The sequence below is a fragment of the Melanerpes formicivorus genome, unplaced genomic scaffold (assembly GCF_026170545.1).
Source record: "Melanerpes formicivorus ecotype bairdi unplaced genomic scaffold, bMelFor1.0.p_v2 SCAF_215, whole genome shotgun sequence".
NCBI classification, from domain to species: Eukaryota; Metazoa; Chordata; class Aves; order Piciformes; family Picidae; genus Melanerpes; species Melanerpes formicivorus.
Window position 1 is genome coordinate 250,001 of NW_027142567.1, and position 10,000 is coordinate 260,000.

Sequence of the window (10,000 nt, forward strand, 5' to 3'; positions counted from 1 at the left end):
CCGGGCTCCATAGCATACGAGTGGCCAGTCACCGCCGCTGGCTTTTCCCTTAGATGCCGTGCCCCCGCGGGCTGCGGCTTTGGCCATGGGGGGGAACCCCCGTGAAGAGGGTCCAGTGCTGGGAACTCTCTCTGCCCCTTACCGGGCTCTCTCTCGCCTCTCGCCGTGCCTGGACGGGCTTGCTTTCCATTCTTGGTGGGACCGACGCCGGCACCACGTCTCCCCGGCTTTCTCTGCCCCCGTGCCCCACCGGGCAAACTTCGCTTCGGGGGTTCCACACTTCGGCAGTGGCCGGCGCCAGCCACTCGTCAACTTTTTTTCTTTTCCCCGCTTTCGTTGCCGAGCCCGGGCTGGGCTCCGGCTCACGGACGAGCGAAACCCATCCAACACCGCTGAGGGTGCGCCAGCGGCCGCTCCAAACCGCCGCGCCTTTGTTCGGCCCCGCGGGTCCCCTCTCTGACCCGGGCGAAAGCCACCGAGAAGCCAGACGGACCCCTGCCCAGCCGCCTGGCGGGGTGGCTTGGAGCAGCCGCTCGGCAGCGCTGCCCCTGGGAGTGCTCGGCGTCGCTTGTTCCCTCATATACGGAACTGGAGGGCCGTCAGCTCCGCGAGCGCACAACCAGCCGACCTCCGCCCAGCGGCAGGTCGCAGAAATCACGCCGGCTTGTACGATGACGTAGGCGGAGGCAGAGCGCAACAGCGACCCCTTGGCGACAAGCGCGATCTCCGCGGAGAGCACGTCTACTCGCCGAGGGAGAGCACGTCTACTCGCCGAGGGAGAGCACGTCTACTCGCCGAGGGAGAGCACGTCTACTCGCCCAGGGAGAGCACGTCTACTCGCCCAGGGAGAGCACGTCTACTCGCCCAGGGAGAGCACGTCTACTCGCCCAGAGAGAGCACGTCTACTCGCCCAGGGAGAGCACGTCTACTCGCCCAGGGAGAGCACGTCTACTCGCCCAGGGAGAGCACGTCTACTCGCCCAGGGAGAGCACGTCTACTCGCCCAGGGAGAGCACGTCTACTCGCCCAGGGAGAGCACGTCTACTCGCCCAGGGAGAGCACGTCTACTCGCCGAGGGAGAGCACGTCTACTCGCCCAGGGAGAGCACATCTACTCGCCCAGGGAGAGCACGTCTACTCGCCCAGGGAGAGCACGTCTACTCGCCGAGGGGAGAGCACGTCTACCCGCCGAGGGAGAGCACGTCTACTCGCCGAGGGAGAGCACGTCTACTCGCCGAGGGAGAGCACGTCTACCTCCCGCCTGAGGGAGAGCACGGGGGGGGGGGGGACAAAGACAGGCGGCAGCAGCTTCGGTGAACGTCACCCGGGAGGCGACCGGGGCTGTCCCGGGGCAGTCCCGGGAAGCCGGCGTCCGACACAGGGAACCGTCAGCTGCCGGACCGGGGCGAATCCCCGCGGCCACGGCAGGGGTGGGGGCTCGAAGACAGCCGGCAGCCGCTTCGGTGAACGTCACCCGGGAGGAGACTGGGGCCCTCCCGGGACCGTCCCGGGAAGACGACGTTCGGCACGAGATCCCGGCCGCGGCCGGACCGGCTCGAAGCCTCGCGGTCCCGGCAGCAGCCGGAGCCGCTCGCCGCCTCGGGCTCCCGGCCCCCTACAGATCCGGCGACTCGTTCGCGGGCGGCGGGGGGAGGCAGTGGAGGGGGTGCGGGGAGAAGCGGCAGCGGAGGCGGAGGGGGGGGGGGCTCGAAGACAGCCGGCAGCCGCTTCGGTGAACGTCACCCAGGAGGCGATCGGGGCCGTCCCGGGGCCGTCCCGGGATGCCGGCTTCCGGCACGGGGGTCCCGGCCGCGGCCGGACCGGCTCGTATCCCCGCGGCTCCGGCAGGGGGGGGGGGGGGCTCGAAGACAGCCGGCAGTCGCCTCGGTGAACGTCACCCGGCCGGCGACCGCGGCCGTTCCGGGGGCCGTCCCGGGAAGCCTGCGACAGGCACGGGGGTCCCAGCCGCGGCCGGACCGACTCGAATCCCCGCGGTCCCGGCAGCAGCCGGAGCCGCTCGCCGTTCGGGCTCCCGGCACCCTACAGATCCGGCGACTCGTTCGCGGGCGGCGGGGGGAGGCAGTGGAGGGGGGTGCGGGCAGAAGCGGCCGCGGAGGCGGAGGGGGGGGGGGGGCTCGAAGACAGCCGTCAGCCGCTTCGGTGAACGTCACCCGGGAGGCGACCGGGACCGGCCCGGGAAGCCATCGTCCGGCCCCGGATCCCGGCCGCGGCCGGACCGGCTCGAAGCCCCGCGGCCCCGGCACGGGGGGAGGCCCAAAGACTGGCGGCAGCCGCTTCGCTGAACGTCACCCGGCCGGCGACCGGGGCCGTCCCGGGGCCGTCCCGGGATGCCGGCTTCCGGCACGGGGTCCCGGCCGCGGCCGGAGCGGCTCGAATCCCCGCGGTCCCGGCAGCAGCCGGAGCCGCTCGCCGTTCGGGCTCCCGGCACCCTACGGATCCGGCGACTCGTTCGCCGGCGGCGGGGGGAGGCAGTGGAGGGGGTGCGGGCAGAAGCGGCAGCGGGAGGCGGAGGGGGGGGGGCTCGAAGACAGCCGGCAGCCGCTTCGGTGAACGTCACCCGGCCGGCGACCGGGGCCGTCCCGGGGCCGTCCGGGGATGCCGGCTTCCGGCACGGGGTCCCGGCCGCGGCCGGAGCGGCTCGAATCCCCGCGGTCCCGGCAGCAGCCGGAGCCGCTCGCCGTTCGGGCTCCCGGCACCCTACAGATCCGGCGACTCGTTCGCCGGCGGCGGGGGGGAGGCAGTGGAGGGGGTGCGGGGAGAAGCGGCCGCGGAGGCGGAGGGGGGGGGGGGGGCTCGAAGACAGCCGGCAGCCGCTTCGGTGAACGTCACCCGGGAGGCGACCGGGACCGGCCCGGGAAGCCATCGTCCGGCCCCGGATCCCGGCCGCGGCCGGACCGGCTCGAAGCCCCGCGGCCCCGGCACGGGGGAGGCCCAAAGACTGGCGGCAGCCGCTTCGCTGAACGTCACCCGGCCGGCGACCGGGGCCGTCCCGGGGCCGTCCCGGGATGCCGGCTTCCGGCACGGGGGTCCCGGCCGCGGCCGGACCGGCTCGAATCCCCGCGGTCCCGGCAGCAGCCGGAGCCGCTCGCCGTTCGGGCTCCCGGCACCCTACGGATCCGGCGACTCGTTCGCCGGCGGCGGGGGGAGGGCAGTGGAGGCGGTGCGGGGAGAAGCGGCAGCGGAGGCGGAGGGGGGGCGGGGGGGGACGATAGTGGCGGGGGGCGGGGGGTGCTCGAAGGCAGCCGGCAGCCGGTTCGGTGAACATTCGCCGGGGCGGGGGGGCGACCTGTCCGTGCCCGGGGCAGCCCCGGGAAGCCGGCAGCCAGCACGGGGTCCCGGCAGCACCTGTTCCCTGCCCTGGGACTTGCCGTGCCCGGCGGCCGGTTGCCGGGTGGGGGGAGCGATGAGAGGCAGGGCGCAGCGGCCGGGGGCAGCGCCGGGCCGCAGCGGGGGGGCTGGGCGGGTGGGGTAGGCGTCGAGCGGCAAGCCCTCGGCTGCAGCGAATGTTCGGCGGTGCGGGGCGGGGGGGGGACGGGACGACACGTTGGGGGCGCCGAGTCCGAGCCACCCCCGGCCCCAGGGGCGGCCGGAGGGGGAGGCCGGTGCCTGGCCCTGGGAGCTGCTGGGCGCCGGATGGCCGAGGGTGCGTCAGAAGCCGCCCGAGCGGTCGAGCAGGTCCTCCAGAAAGGCCTAGGGTGGCTTCGAGGGCCCCGGGAGCAGTCGAGGGAGGCCTCCAGGCAGGTCTGGAGTGGATGGGAGGCCTTCCAAAGCAGACAAGGGAGGCTGCCAGCGGGGCCTAGGCTGGCACTGCAGCCTGTAAATGGTTGGGGGGGGGGGCCTCTGGTGCGGCCTGGAGTCTCTGGGTGGCGTCCAGAGAGGTGCAAAAGATCCTCTGGTGCGGCCTGTGGTGGCGGAGAAGCCTGCAGAGCGTGCGGGGGGAGGCTTCTGGTGCGGCCTGGGGTGGGTCGGAAGCCTGCAGAGCGTGCGGGAGAGGCTTCTGGTGCGGCCTGGGGTGGCTGAGAAGCCTGCAGAGCGTGCGGGAGAGGCTTCTGGTGCGGCCTGGGGTGGCTGAGAAGCCTGCAGAGCGTGCGGGAGAGGCTTCTGCTGCGGCCTGGGGTGGCTGAGAAGCCTGCAGAGCGTGCGGGGGGAGGCTTCTGTTGGGGCCTGGGGTGGGTCAGAAGCCTACAGAGCATGCGGGGGAGGCTTCTGGTGCGGCCTGGGGTGGGTCGGAAGCCTGCAGAGCGTGCGGGAGAGGCTTCTGTTGGGGCCTGGGGTGGCTGAGAAGCCTGCAGAGCGTGCGGGGGGAGGCTTCTGCTGCGGCCTGGGGTGGCTGAGAAGCCTGCAGAGCGTGCGGGGGAGGCTTCTGCTGCGGCCTGGGGTGGCTGAGAAGCCTGCAGAGCGTGCGGGGGAGGCTTCTGGTGCGGCCTGGGGTGGCTGAGAAGCCTGCAGAGCGTGCGGGGGGAGGCTTCTGGTGCGGCCTGGGGTGGGACGGAAGCCTGCAGAGCGTGCGGGGGAGGCTTCTGGTGCGGCCTGGGGTGGGTCGGAAGCCTGCAGAGCGTGCGGGAGAGGCTTCTGCTGCGGCCTGGGGTGGGTCGGAAGCCTGCAGAGCGTGCGGGAGAGGCTTCTGTTGGGGCCTGGGGTGGCTGAGAAGCCTGCAGAGCGTGCGGGAGAGGCTTCTGCTGCGGCCTGGGGTGGCTGAGAAGCCTGCAGGGCGTGCGGGAGAGGCTTCTGCTGCGGCCTGGGGTGGGTGGGAAGCCTGCAGAGCGTGCGGGGGAGGCTTCTGGTGCGGCCTGGGGTGGCTGAGAAGCCTGCAGAGCGTGCGGGGGAGGCTTCTGGTGCGGCCTGGGGTGGCTGAGAAGCCTGAAGAGCGTGCGGGAGAGGCTTCTGTTGGGGCCTGGGGTGGGTCAGAAGCCTACAGAGCGTGCGGGGGAGGCTTCTGGTGCGGCCTGGGGTGGGTCGGAAGCCTGCAGAGCGTGCGGGAGAGGCTTCTGCTGCGGCCTGGGGTGGCTGAGAAGCCTGCAGAGCGTGCGGGGAGAGGCTTCTGTTGGGGCCTGGGGTGGGTCGGAAGCCTGCAGAGCGTGCGGGAGAGGCTTCTGGTGCGGCCTGGGGTGGGACGGAAGCCTGCAGAGCGTGCGGGAGAGGCTTCTGTTGGGGCCTGGGGTGGCTGAGAAGCCTGCAGAGCGTGCGGGAGAGGCTTCTGCTGCGGCCTGGGGTGGCTGAGAAGCCTGCAGAGCGTGCGGGGGAGGCTTCTGTTGGGGCCTGGGGTGGCTGAGAAGCCTGCAGAGCGTGCGGGAGAGGCTTCTGGTGCGGCCTGGGGTGGGACGGAAGCCTGCAGAGCGTGCGGGAGAGGCTTCTGCTGCGGCCTGGGGTGGGTCGGAAGCCTGCAGAGCGTGCGGGAGAGGCTTCTGTTGGGGCCTGGGGTGGGTCGGAAGCCTGCAGAGCGTGCGGGAGAGGCTTCTGCTGCGGCCTGGGGTGGCTGAGAAGCCTGCAGAGCGTGCGGGGGAGGCTTCTGCTGCGGCCTGGGGTGGCTGAGAAGCCTGCAGAGCGTGCGGGAGAGGCTTCTGCTGCGGCCTGGGGTGGCTGAGAAGCCTGCAGAGCGTGCGGGAGAGGCTTCTGCTGCGGCCTGGGGTGGCTGAGAAGCCTGCAGGGCGTGCGGGAGAGGCTTCTGCTGCGGCCTGGGGTGGCTGAGAAGCCTGCAGAGCGTGCGGGGGAGGCTTCTGGTGCGGCCTGGGGTGGCTGAGAAGCCTGCAGAGCGTGCGGGGGAGGCTTCTGGTGCGGCCTGGGGTGGCTGAGAAGCCTGAAGAGCGTGCGGGAGAGGCTTCTGGTGCGGCCTGGGGTGGCTGAGAAGCCTGCAGAGCGTGCGGGGGAGGCTTCTGTTGGGGCCTGGGGTGGGTCAGAAGCCTACAGAGCGTGCGGGGGAGGCTTCTGGTGCGGCCTGGGGTGGGTCGGAAGCCTGCAGAGCGTGCGGGAGAGGCTTCTGCTGCGGCCTGGGGTGGCTGAGAAGCCTGCAGAGCGTGCGGGAGAGGCTTCTGTTGGGGCCTGGGGTGGGTCGGAAGCCTGCAGAGCGTGCGGGAGAGGCTTCTGTTGGGGCCTGGGGTGGCTGAGAAGCCTGCAGAGCGTGCGGGGGAGGCTTCTGTTGGGGCCTGGGGTGGCTGAGAAGCCTGCAGAGCGTGCGGGGGAGGCTTCTGGTGCGGCCTGGGGTGGCTGAGAAGCCTGCAGAGCGTGCGGGGGAGGCTTCTGGTGCGGCCTGGGGTGGCTGAGAAGCCTGCAGAGCGTGCGGGGGAGGCTTCTGGTGCGGCCTGGGGTGGGACGGAAGCCTGCAGAGCGTGCGGGAGAGGCTTCTGCTGCGGCCTGGGGTGGGTCGGAAGCCTGCAGAGCGTGCGGGAGAGGCTTCTGTTGGGGCCTGGGGTGGCTGAGAAGCCTGCAGAGCGGCGTGCGGGAGAGGCTTCTGCTGCGGCCTGGGGTGGCTGAGAAGCCTGCAGAGCGTGCGGGGGAGGCTTCTGCTGCGGCCTGGGGTGGCTGAGAAGCCTGCAGAGCGTGCGGGAGAGGCTTCTGCTGCGGCCTGGGGTGGCTGAGAAGCCTGCAGAGCGTGCGGGAGAGGCTTCTGCTGCGGCCTGGGGTGGCTGAGAAGCCTGCAGGGCGTGCGGGAGAGGCTTCTGCTGCGGCCTGGGGTGGGTCGGAAGCCTGCAGAGCGTGCGGGAGAGGCTTCTGGTGCGGCCTGGGGTGGCTGAGAAGCCTGCAGAGCGTGCGGGGGAGGCTTCTGCTGCGGCCTGGGGTGGCTGAGAAGCCTGCAGAGCGTGCGGGAGAGGCTTCTGCTGCGGCCTGGGGTGGCTGAGAAGCCTGCAGAGCGTGCGGGAGAGGCTTCTGCTGCGGCCTGGGGTGGGTCGGAAGCCTGCAGAGCGTGCGGGAGAGGCTTCTGCTGCGGCCTGGGGTGGGTCGGAAGCCTGCAGAGCTTGCGGGGGAGGCTTCTGGTGCGGCCTGGGGTGGGTCGGAAGCCTGCAGAGCATGCGGGGGAGGCTTCTGCTGCGGCCTGGGGTCTCTGGGTGGCCTCTAGAGAGGTGCAAAAGACCCTCTGGGTTGGGCTGGGGTGGCTCTTGGACCCCTGCCACACAGTGGAGAGAGGCCTCCGGCCCGCCACCTGTGTCCCTGTGTGCCTGAGTGCCTGTGTCTCTGTGTCCCTGTGTCCCTGTGTCCCTGAGTGCCTGAGTGCCTGTGTCCCTGTGTCCCTGTGTCCCTGTGTCCCTGAGTGCCTGAGTGCCTGTGTCCCTGTGTCCCTGTGTCCCTGAGTGCCTGAGTGCCTGAGTGCCTGTGTCCCTGTGTCCTTGTGTCCCTGTGTCCCTGTGTCCCTGTGTGCCCGAGTGCCTGTGTCCCTGTGTCCCTGTCTGTGTACCTGTGTGCGAGAGTGTCCGGCACGCCACCCAGCGGCGGCGGGCAAGCAGGTAGGCGGGTGGGCGGGCCGGCGAGGGCCAGTGTGAGTTTGGGGGGTGGGAGGGGAGGCGGCAGCTGGAAGCGTCAGAGGAGGGGGCGTGGCTCCGGCTGGCCCCGGGAGCAGGTTCCCGGGACCGGGACCGGCTGGACCCGGCGGGTGGTTGATCCCGGGGCGGGGGGCAGAGGCGGCGGGAAGCGGCAGCTGCGTGTGCGGCGGGGGGGTGGAGGGCGAACCGCGGCGGGAAGCGGATGCTTCAGAGCAGGTTACGGGGGCGGGGACGGACGACACCACCTGTCCCCGCCCCGGGACGGGCTGGACCCGGCGCCCTGGACCCGGCGCCGTGTACCCGCCGCCGCCCCCCGCCGCCGCCCCCCTCCGCCACCCCGGGACCCCGACGTTTTTTGGCGCCCGCGCCTTTTTTTGCTCCCCGCCTGCCCGCGCTGCCCCGGGCCCTCCCCCGGGGCGGGGCGGGAGGGAGGGACGGACGGACGGGTAGCCGGGGATCTCCGAGCGCGCGCGCCACCAGACCGAGGCGGGTCCCGGCGGCGGCGGCGGCGGCGGCGGCAGCAAGCGACGGCGGGGGGGGCAGGCTAGGGAGAGAGGGGGAGCGGCATGCGGTAGGGCTGGGGGGTTTGTTTCGGGGGGGAGGGGTGGGGGGGGGTGGCAGCGGTCAGCGAGAGCGGGGAGAGGGGGAGCGGCATGCGGTAGGGCTGGGGTGTTTTTGGGGTGGGGGCGTTGGGGGGATTAGCGGGCGGGGCGGGCAGCCGAGCCAAGCGGCAAGCCGGGGGGGCGGGCGAGGGCGGCTTTAGGGCCGGAGGAGCGGAGCGCAACCTCCCCCGTGCAGGCTCCAGCGTGGAGAGCAGCAAGTTTTTGGGGACGGGGGACGACGGACGGGAGGGGCAGCGGCGAGAGGCTAGCTGCGGCAAGGGGCACCGGCACGGCCGCCCTAACAGCGCCGCCTCGGTCGCAGGGGTTAGAGAGCAGCCGGGCAGCCCGGGAGGGAAGCGGCAGCCCGCGAAGGGGGGAAGGGGGGGCTCCGCGCAAACCGGTAACGGGGGCCGGGGGGTGTGGGGAGCTGGGGGTGGCAGCAGCGGCAAGAGGCAACGTCGGGAGGGGGGGCTCCGCGCAAACCGGTAACGGGGGCCGGGGGGTGTGGGGGGGGGCGGTGGCGGCCGCGGCAAGAGGCAACGGCAGGCGGGGGGGCTCCGCGCAAACCGGCAGCGGGGGGGGGGGGGCGGGGGGTAGCGGCAAGAGGCAACGGCGGGAAGGGGGGGCTCCGCGCAAACCGCTAACGGGAGCCGGGGGGTGTGGGGAGCTGGGGGTGGCAGCAGCGGCAAGAGGCAACGTCGGGAGGGGGGGCTCCGCGCAAACCGGTAACGGGGGCCCGGGGGTGTGGAGGGGGCGGTGGTGGCGGTGGTGGCCGCGGCAAGAGGCAACGGCAGGCGGGGGGCGCTCCGCGCAAACCGGCAGCGGGGGGGGGGGCGGGGGTAACGGCAAGAGGCAACGGCGGGAAGGGGGGCCTCCGCGCAAACCGGCAGCGGGGGGGGGGCGGGGGTAGCGGCAAGAGGCAACGGCGGGAAGGGGGGGCTCCGCGCAAACCGGCAGCGGGGGGGGGGCGGGGGTAGCGGCAAGAGGCAACGGCGGGAAGGGGGGGCTCCGCGCAAACCGGCAGCGGGGGGGGGCGGGGGTAGCGGCAAGAGGCAACGGCGGGAAGGGGGGGCTCCGCGCAAACCGGCAGCGGGTGGGGGCGGGGGGTAGCGGCAAGAGGCAACGGCGGGAAGGGGGGGCTCCGCGCAAACCGGCAGCGGGGGGGGGGCGGGGGGTAGCGGCAAGAGGCAACGGCGGGAGGGGGGGCTCCGCGCAAACCGGCAGCGGGGGGGGGCGGGGGTAGCGGCAAGAGGCAACGTCGGGAGGGGGGGCTCCGCGCAAACCGGCAGCGGGGGGGGGGGCGGGGGTAGCGGCAAGAGGCAACGGCGGGAAGGGGGGGCGCCGCGCAAACCGGCAACGGGGGCGGGGGGGGAGGCGGTCAGGGGCGGGGGGAGATTTCTAGAGATGCCGGCAGACCTTCTCCCCGGAGAACAGCGCTGTTGAAGAAAAGACTGCTTCAGAACACAACCTTTAATGAAAGACGCTCGATGAAAACAACACTTAATAAAAGAAGGTTTCATGCCGACTGCCTCTCTTCATTTACGCCGCCGCGGGGGGGGGGGGGGTTGGGGGCCGGGCGGGCGATACCAGGCGGCCCTCGTCCCGGGGACCACGTCTACCCCGCGGTTCCAGCCTCCGCGCGCTAAGTGCCCGCCCGGCCGCGGGGAGCACGTCTACCTCCTGCCGCACGGCTCAGTGCACTAAGTCCCCCCTCGCCATGGAGAGCACGTCTACCTGCCAGCTCAGGGAGAGCACGTCTACTCACCGAGGGAGAGCACGTCTACCACCTGGGAAGGAGAGCACGTCTACCTCCTGGGAAGGAGAGCACGTCTACCTCCTCGGGAAGGAGAGCACGTCTACCTCCTGGGAAGGAGAGCACGTCTACCTCCTCGGGAAGGAGAGCA